At 33.8% G+C, this 9,070-nt stretch overlaps 1 non-coding gene across 1 annotated transcript; it reads left to right on the top strand.

Annotated features, from left to right (window-relative positions):
• Nucleotides 1–1,080: 1,080 nt before the first annotated feature.
• LOC132679961 (U6 spliceosomal RNA) lies at nt 1,081–1,183 on the top strand. The gene has a single exon (XR_009610445.1). It is a non-coding gene; the product is annotated as a U6 spliceosomal RNA (small nuclear RNA).
• Nucleotides 1,184–9,070: the final 7,887 nt, after the last annotated feature.

Below are 9,070 nucleotides of genomic sequence, written 5' to 3'. Positions count from 1 at the left end.
AAAGTAAATTCAAAGTGGATTAAAGACCTAAAAGTAAGCTCTGAAACCATAAAACTCCTAAAAGAAAACTCTTGGACATCAACCTTAGCAACAGTTTTTTGGATCTGTCTCAAGTCAGTGTAACAAAAGGGAAAGTAAACAATTGAGACTACTACTATTTTGATAACTAAAAGCTTTTACACAGTGAAGGAAACCATCAACCAAAAAAAAAGGCAACCTACCGAATGGGAGAAGGTATTTGCAAATGACATTTTTGATAAGGAGTTAATATCTAAAATATGTGAAGAACTCGTACAACTCAACAACTGCAACAAAAAAACAAATAATCCAATTTGATGTGGACAGAAGACCAGAATAGATATTTTCCAAAGGAGGTGTTATGCCAGTTCTCTTTTCCCCATCATCCTCTTCCACTTATGCTCACACATTTTGACTTTTGCTATGGTGCGTTTGACATTATATGTAAAAATCCCCAGTGCACCAAACAAAGAAACCATGAAACAAACCGTTGCCTAAGAAACTTCCTTTAACTTCAGACACTTGAATGAAAACTAGGAAACTTGATAGCTCTTGGGGTAGCCTATTTTTAAACTTCCCCAAAGTTGAAGATGTACATGACTTTGATGATTGGGTAACAAATGCTTTTACAATTCAAGTGGTTTCCAGTGTTTGCTTTCAACAAAATTAAAGGAGGACCTAATTGAGTCGTCAGCTAATAAATCATTAAAAGTAATTTGGTTAAAAGATCACGATATTATTTTGGCATACAACATAGAAAGAATTTAAATAATTGGGTGATATATCTCTGCTAGAATAATTTTCATTCCCATTTATTTATTTTTTAAAATATGAGATATGTTGCTTACTGCTGACATTTATGACAATGAAATAGAGGAGTAAATTTGAGGCTGAATCCTGGATGATTGTTGAAACAAGTCATATTAATCCATGTCTGCATAAAATAAAGTAAATATCCATTCTTCTCATTAAAATGAATAAAATTTGCTTAATAATTATCAAATCTTGATTATATTGATTAATTGTGTATTAGTAATAATTCCATAAAACTGAAAATAAATAGTGCTTGCTTCAGCAGCACATATACTAAAATTAAAATGATAGAGAAGATTATCATGGACTCTGCAAGGAAGACTTCCAAATTCATGAAGTGTGCCATAAACAAACAAACAAACAAACAAACCCTAAAAATAAATAATAAATACAAAAATTTTTAATTCAGAATTTACAATAAAATAGTTTAAATTGTTGTTGAATATGGTTCTTCTATTTCCTTTGCTTGTGTGGAATAAAGGAATAAGTTAAAAGAGAAATCATTTGAATGATACATATGTCTTTAAAATATCTATCGGTGATATGATTTGGGTGAGATAGTTTACACCCTTGCTTTAATAATGATAGTAAGTTTTTAAAAGTAGAAGTGTATGAAAGTACAAAGTTAAGAATAATTTTGAAGAGCAAATACCTACAATCCTAGCAAACTTGACAAATACGTTTTCAATTCTTTTTGTCCTCTAGTCTGCGTATTATTTTTACAAAATATATCAATCTATTTTCAAGAAACCTAATCCTGATTTTTGCTATTAGAAATATCTCAAGGGAAAAATGTACAACAGAGAGGTCATTTATGTTAACAAATGTGGTGGATAATTTTAGCATTATTAAGGGCAGGCCAACCTGATATTATGTCACTTCTGCTACGATGTGGTATGAGGTATATAATTTCACCAATGATTATTCTAGTAAAAAATGTCCTCATTTGAATCCATCAAGCTTTTGCATTTAGCTTACAGTTCACTGAAAATATGGCAGAAAGAGCAATAAGCTAAAAGACATACAGAGGAAGCAAGCAGACAGAATCAGAAAGGGATGTCCTTTTGGACAACTGTCCCATTCAGGTCAACATCAGTGTTAATTAAAAACATGTCTCGTTAATGAAAGTCTGGAAGTAGCCCAAAGTGAGAATGCAATGTTACTAGGAGATAAAAATGGCATCTCAAATCAGGGAGGAAAAGATACAACTTTGTAATAAGTAAGATTGTGTAATGCGAGTTATGTACAGAAAATAAATTTGGGTCCAGTCCTCCATCATATGACAGGATAACTTCTAAATGGCTTAGAGATTTTTTTTAAATCTTATAACTACTACAAGGAAACATAGGTGGTAGGTTTCACTATAAATCTAGAATGGAGAAAATTGTCCATACTAGGACTAAATTTATAAACGAAATAATGGAAAATATCAGTACACAGTACTCACCACTGAAAAATGGAAAAGACAAGTGAAGAACCAAAAAAAAGTGATTTGTATGCAGAAAAGGGCAGTCCACTAAATATATTAAGATCTAAAAACAAAGAAAAACCCTAGTGCTATAGAAAAATGAACAAAGTATTCAGGTAGCTCAAAGAGAACAGAAATATAAATGCTCTAAAATATGGAAAGATGTTCTGCTTTGCTCATAATAAGAAATTGCAAATTAAAACCACCCTGAGATCCCATTTCTCACATATTGTATTGGCTAACATCCAAAAGTTTGGCAATACCCTCTGTGGATGAAAATGAATAAAACATTCTCCTATATTGGTAATGGAAATGCAAAATGTTAAAACCACTTTGGAAGGAAATTCAGTAATTACCAGCAACATTTTTGCATTTGGTTTGTGACCCAGTAATACTACTTCTAAGAACATCTCCCAAAGATACACTGAGAAAAATATGAAAAATAAAATGACATGTAAAGTGTATTTATGGTAGCAATACCTGAAAAATAAAGCCTGGGGAAAAGCCAAATGTACATCAATAAGGGACTTGGGTTAATTGAATACACACAATAAAGGAACACAATAGAGTTCTAGGTAATACTAATACTAACATGACAAAAGGAATAGGTCTCTAAACTACTAAGGATTTTTTTTTCCAGTATATATTATTAAATAAAGAAAGCTAGATGCAGAAAGTGGGTATAAGATGCTGTTGTGTACGTAATGGTACAGTATATGCAACATGTTAAGTATAGATAGGAATATGTTACATATAAGCAAACACATGAAGTGTTAATATATATATATATATATATATGTATATATATATATGTATATAGCTTATTGTAAGAGCTAGAAAAATAATTTTATTTATTTATTTTTTTTTAAGTTTATGTGTTTATTTTGAGAGGGACAGAGACAGCATGAGCAGGGGAGGGGCAGAGAGGGAGAGAGACGGAATCCCAAGCACGCTGCATACCATCATAGCAGAGCCCAACGCGGGGCTCGAATACACAAAACCGTGAGATCATGACCTGAATCGAAACCAAGAGTCGGACACTTAACCGACTGAGCACTCCTAAAAATGATTTTAAAATTAGAAAACACGTGGATACTTTGAAATGGGAGAGAAGAGGATGAAGAGGACAGAAATACCAGCTAGCCTTCTTCAAATATGCTGTTTCATAGGTTTTATTTTAGAACCATTTAAATATTCTGCATAATTGTAAAAGAAAATTTATTTAAAAGGGGAAAATAGCATTAGCAAAAACTGAAAGCAAATTGAAACAAATGAAACTATGTATTGAATTGATGATATAAACACACAGAGTGGAATTAGTCCAAGTGCCTTTAAAACACATTAATTTAACTGGACACCCCAGTGCATATAAAGCAAGGGCAGAAACAGTTTTAAAAATAGAGCTGTTTTCAGTATAGATTTTGTTAGTAACTAATATTACTGTTAGTCTGATACACAAATAGACACAGTTATCCTATTTCCATACTTCATAAGTTTTAGACATTTTTGGTCATAAAAGGTTTTATAGAGATGGAGGCCACTGTGATTGATGAAGAGGTCTAAAGAACATCAGATAAAAATGAAAAGATTTTAGAGACATCCATACTGAAAGCCATGCTTTATCTGGGATTAGTTACTGATTAGAATAATTTTAGGTTTAATGAAGATAATTTAAATATAATCTCTGTATCAAAGAGTCAAAAAGTACAATGGAAACAGAAGAAATGGAGATAAAGGTACAATACAGAAATGGAGAAGTAAAGGTAAACACTGATAAAAATAGATTACAAAAGATTATGTACAGTAAAACCACACTTCAGAAAATAAAAGGTATTTATACTTAGAAAAAGATCTAGAAATCAATAGACTAGTATGTTTGAGGTTGGGAGAATGTTCCTATTGTTGTTGCTGCCTTTATTTTCTAATTTTCTACATGGGATATTTACTGTCTCAATAAGAATAGGTTATCTTATTTCAGAAATAAAACATAAAATCATTTTTTCTACCCTGGAGCCAATGATATTTCTCTTATTAAATCTGAATGTAAAACATGACTATAATTTTTTAAATTATTCCCCATTTCTCTTTGTTATATTTGAAAATGTTAATACTCTGTATGTTTTAAAAGAATCATTAAAAATGAACAATGTAAATCTAAGTGAATTAAAACTGAAGTCTTTATCACTTATTCCTTTACAAATTTAAATATCTAAAATTTCTCAAACCACTCCTCATTCAAAGACTGGTTTTCCCGAAGCTTAGTTTTTCTTCTACAACTTGCCACTTAAAAGCTATATTTGATTTTAGTCACATAATTTTTCTTAAGGCAGAAAACTAGTGATGAAAATGGGATTTTATTTCTGCCTGTACTTTTCAAAATAGAAAATACATTTTTTTTTATCTTTTATGTCATTACTGAAAAGACCTCCATCACTGCTAATTGATTTTTTCAAGTATTTTTATGCAATTGTTACTAGGAAGACATATTTAGTAATCCAGACCATGCATTACCTTACTAGACCAGCACAATCTGTTACTGTTAAAAAAAAAAAAAAAAGATGTATTTAGTATAGGTGATGGTTACTCATATCCCCAGAAGTATAATGTGTAGAAGAATTTTAACTACCAGCCCTTTGGCAGACTGACAACGTATTTTTAGTCAAAGAGTAATAATTCTTTCTTATCCCATTTCTCATCCTGGTAAACAACAACTCTTGGTTCCTTTAGGACTGGCAACATTCAGTGACAACAGTTGAAACTTCAGCACACTTATTGGAATTTCATCCTGCTCAGGGCTTCTGCATGTTTGGAAAACTATTAGGTTTGGGTATTGTGATTAAGATGAAGGTCCGTTTGGCCATAACTTTTTTATGGAGACTTTCAGAGTCCAGGTTTACTACTTACTAAACTGTTCTAAAATGAAGTGTGTATCCTTTATAAGAATCACATCTTAGAAAAAAGTGTGATCCTTATAAAAATGAGGCAAGTGATTTTAATAAAGAGGCTACAAAAAAGGGAAGCTATAACCTGCTCCCCTTTTTCACTCTGGCCCCATCTGTTGTAAATGAATAAAGGCACAAATTGGGTTTTATGCTGAACACTTAAAAGTCAGTAGTGGTTTAAGGTTATAAGCAAATGAAAACCAGAAGGAGACTTGGAAGTTATGTGAACCTACGTGCTTGAAGACACAGGTTTCTACCAGGTAACTCTAGCGAGAAAAATGCCTAGGATAAAGCTGGGAAGTTTGAGAAAGACTACTCCAATATTCCCAATCTCTTTGTCCTCTGGAGTCAGTCTGTGAAGAAATCTTCTTGAGTCTGGGCCAAATTAAAACTAAGAGATGATAGAAAAAATGTCCAAAGCTAAATTGCTTCACTTACTGACTTTATTCTTTGCTTAAGAAACCTTTCTATGATTTTTTGTTGTTAAAACGCCCTTTCTTTTGTGAAATGATTATACTTAGAAGTCATATTGCTGTTGTTTCTAGCTTTCTTTTTAATGCTCATTTATCTAAAATACATAAATTAGTAACTCTATACAGGTTAATAATCAGTTTTGAAATTGTACTGACAAGTAAAATGGAACAGAGAACCACACAGTTCATCCAATTTACTCACATAAATTGCTTTACCCAATTTAAAATGTTTTACCCAACATGAGATGGTGTCCTGGCTCTGCAACATACCTGGTTGAGGAAGTAGACTAAGATATGAAATATAAGGCATGAATAATTGAAGAACTAACATTGAGAAACTCGAGAACAGTAAAGGAAATGCATTTAAGGGTACCCTTCCCTCAGCCCAGAAGCCTCTATTTTATAAATTCCCACACTTTTGAAGGAGTGCCTTCCTAATTCAATACTTGTCTCCTTTGTTAAGTCTTCTGGGCTGCCCACTTTTAGGCTAAGATCTACGTCTCTCTTCCACCAGAATGTCTTCATAGGGAGCACATGCTCTTTAAAAACTGCCTGGCTCAAAATGGACATTTATCAACTCAAATGTTAGCTGAGCTACACTAGGTTTATCTTACTTATTCTGCTTATTTGGCTTTTGATTACAATTACCATAGGTTTTTCCTGTGTCTCATCTCATTTGGAAAAAAAAGCTGGTCCCATGTAGTAATTCTGGGCTCTTTTTGCTTGGCTCGTCTGCCAGGATAGAAGCAAGGACTCCAAGTTCAGAAGGTGAACGAGGGTCAGATTACTAAATTCTGACCTAATGCTTTTTTCCTACTGACTTAGGATAATGAAAAAAAATGCACTCACTTTGTATTATGAAGATTCAAGTAGCATCCTAGTTCTTAAAAGAGCTCCTATCAAATATACTAAATAATTTTTACAATGAGAGGGAGAGAGAGAGAAAGAGAGACAGAGAGACAGAGACAGAGACAGAGAGAGAGAGAGAGAGAGAGAGAGATACAGGAAAAAAGTTATTACTTTAAGAACTGACTGTTGGATTCCTAAGAGAATGTGTTCTCACTGTTTAGAAAGTTTCCCCAAGGTATGGAAATAGAAGAAACATCTACAGAAATTGCTTCCAGTTATAGAGAATTTGCATCCCAATAAAATATTTTTTTGCCAAAATCTTTATTACTGGAAGGTAAAGTAACACAGTGTTAAGTTTTAATCGAGGCATCTCTCTGGTCCTTTTGTATTCTTGGTATCTTCTTCCTCTCTAGCTCTAGGCCCTCAAGCCATATTTGGACCTTTCCCTGCCACCTTCCTTAGATGCTTTTTCTTATCTGTGTCTAAATTCAAGACTTCTTTCAAGGTACAGAGGCTGAAGGGCACATAGTGGTTTCCTTTTTTTTTTCTTAAGAAAATAATCTTAAATGTGACCAGCTCAGTCCAGCTCAGATAAGGTGAGACCTTATACATTACTAATGACGAGCAAGACTTAAGTACAGGAATTTTGTGAGCGTATAAATTAATCAAGGAATTACCTAAATGTATAAAGGAAGAAAATCACCAAGTGGTATCAGGGAAGATGTTCTGATTGAGATCAATTTTGGATTAGCGCCAGAGAAATGTTGATACAGTCTGAGAAAGGCGAGAGCTTTGAGGGGTCAGAGGAACACTGGAGCATGTCATCTGTGCCAGGAACGAAGAAAAGTGGGAACATGGCAGAGACTATTCAGTGCTTCTTGACATTCTTTAATTATAATGACACATAGAAAATTATGTCTGTTGTTTGTACTGCAACTGGGATAAATAGAAGAATGGTAAACACCCTTCTTAAACATCTAGGGGCCGCATCCAACAGCTCCCAGACTCAAACAATGAATATTTGGATAATCTAAAACCCATTTTTGGTGTATGAGTTGAAAAAAAAAGGGACAGATTCCTTTGAGAAACTTTAACGGAATCTTACTTCACTTGAGTGGAAAGCAGATTAGTGCTATGTAGGCTTTGCCAGTGTTGACCTTCAATTTTTTTTTTTAATGTTTTAAAGGCTCACAAGTCCATTTTGGTGGGTGTAAAATATACAATCTGGTCACAGTGATCATCTGTTCATTTGTGAATCATTCTTTCTCTCCTGGAGAACATGTTTTTCTCTGACCCATTTATGATATGAGTCATAATGCCATATTTAGAGCTTAACTTTTAAAATGTAATATTTTCATTAGAGATATGCCACATAGAACATACCCCTGGTTAATATATCCCAGTAGAAAGCTCCTTGTTTTTAATAAACAAACATCCATCTCTCATTTAATATTTTCACCTGAAAATAAAAACTGGAAAAGTAGTTTTCATGCCCCCAATAATACATGATAAGCAACAGCATTAACAACAAAAAAAATACTCAGTAAAACCCTTGAGTTACTTTTCAGATAGAATGGGTAGAACTCAGAATCTCATGTGGGTGGATGTCTTAAAGAACACTGTAAATGTCAGTAAAGGGAATGCTACTGGAACCAAGAGCGACCATGTTAATGGGAATATAAAACAACGATTTTTTAAATAACTATATTAGTTGCTTAGTGATCAGAAAGTAATGTCTTAGGTATTTTGTATCCTAACATGGTAGTATACTTGTTTATTTATTTATTTTTTTAACATTTATTTATTTTTGAGACAGAGAGAGAGAGAGCATGAACAGGGGAGGGTCAGAGAAAGAGGGAGACATAGAATCTGAAACAGGCTCCAGGCTCTGAGCTGTCAGCACAGAGCCCTACGCGGGGCTCGAACCCACGGACCGCGAGATCATGACCTGAGCCGAAGTCGGACGCTTAACCGACTGAGCCACCCAGATGCCCCAGTAGTATACTTTTTAAACAAAAGTGTTTTACTATGCTGCAATTAAAAGATATTGGGTATTTCAGTGTGTCATGTAGTTCATTATAGTTTTTCCAATTTAAATAATAGAAAATGGATCCTCTAATAGGCAGAACAATATCCCCCAAATGTATAGGTTCTAATAGCTGGAACCTGGAAATGCTACCTTGTTTGTAAAAAGGATGCTTGCTAATGTGATTAAGTTAATGGTTTTGAGATGAGGAGATTACCCTGGATTATCTGGGTGGATCCTGAATGAAATCACATGTGTGCTTATAAAAAGGAGATAGAAGGAAGTTAGACACACCAGAGAGGAAAAGTTTATGAATGCTGACAGCCACCAGAAGCCAGAAGAGGCAAGAAACAGGTTCTCCCTTAGAGCTTCTGGAGAGAGCCAGACTCTGCCAACACCTTGTTTTTGGCCCGGAAATACTGATTGTAGGCTTCTGGCCTCCAGAACCGTGAAAGAACAAATTCTGTTGTTTTCAGCCACC

Source organism: Panthera onca, chromosome A2 (genome assembly GCF_046562875.1).
Source record: "Panthera onca isolate mPanOnc1 chromosome A2, mPanOnc1 haplotype 2, whole genome shotgun sequence".
Taxonomy (NCBI): Eukaryota; Metazoa; Chordata; class Mammalia; order Carnivora; family Felidae; genus Panthera; species Panthera onca.
This window is presented reverse-complemented; position numbering and strand designations above follow the sequence as displayed.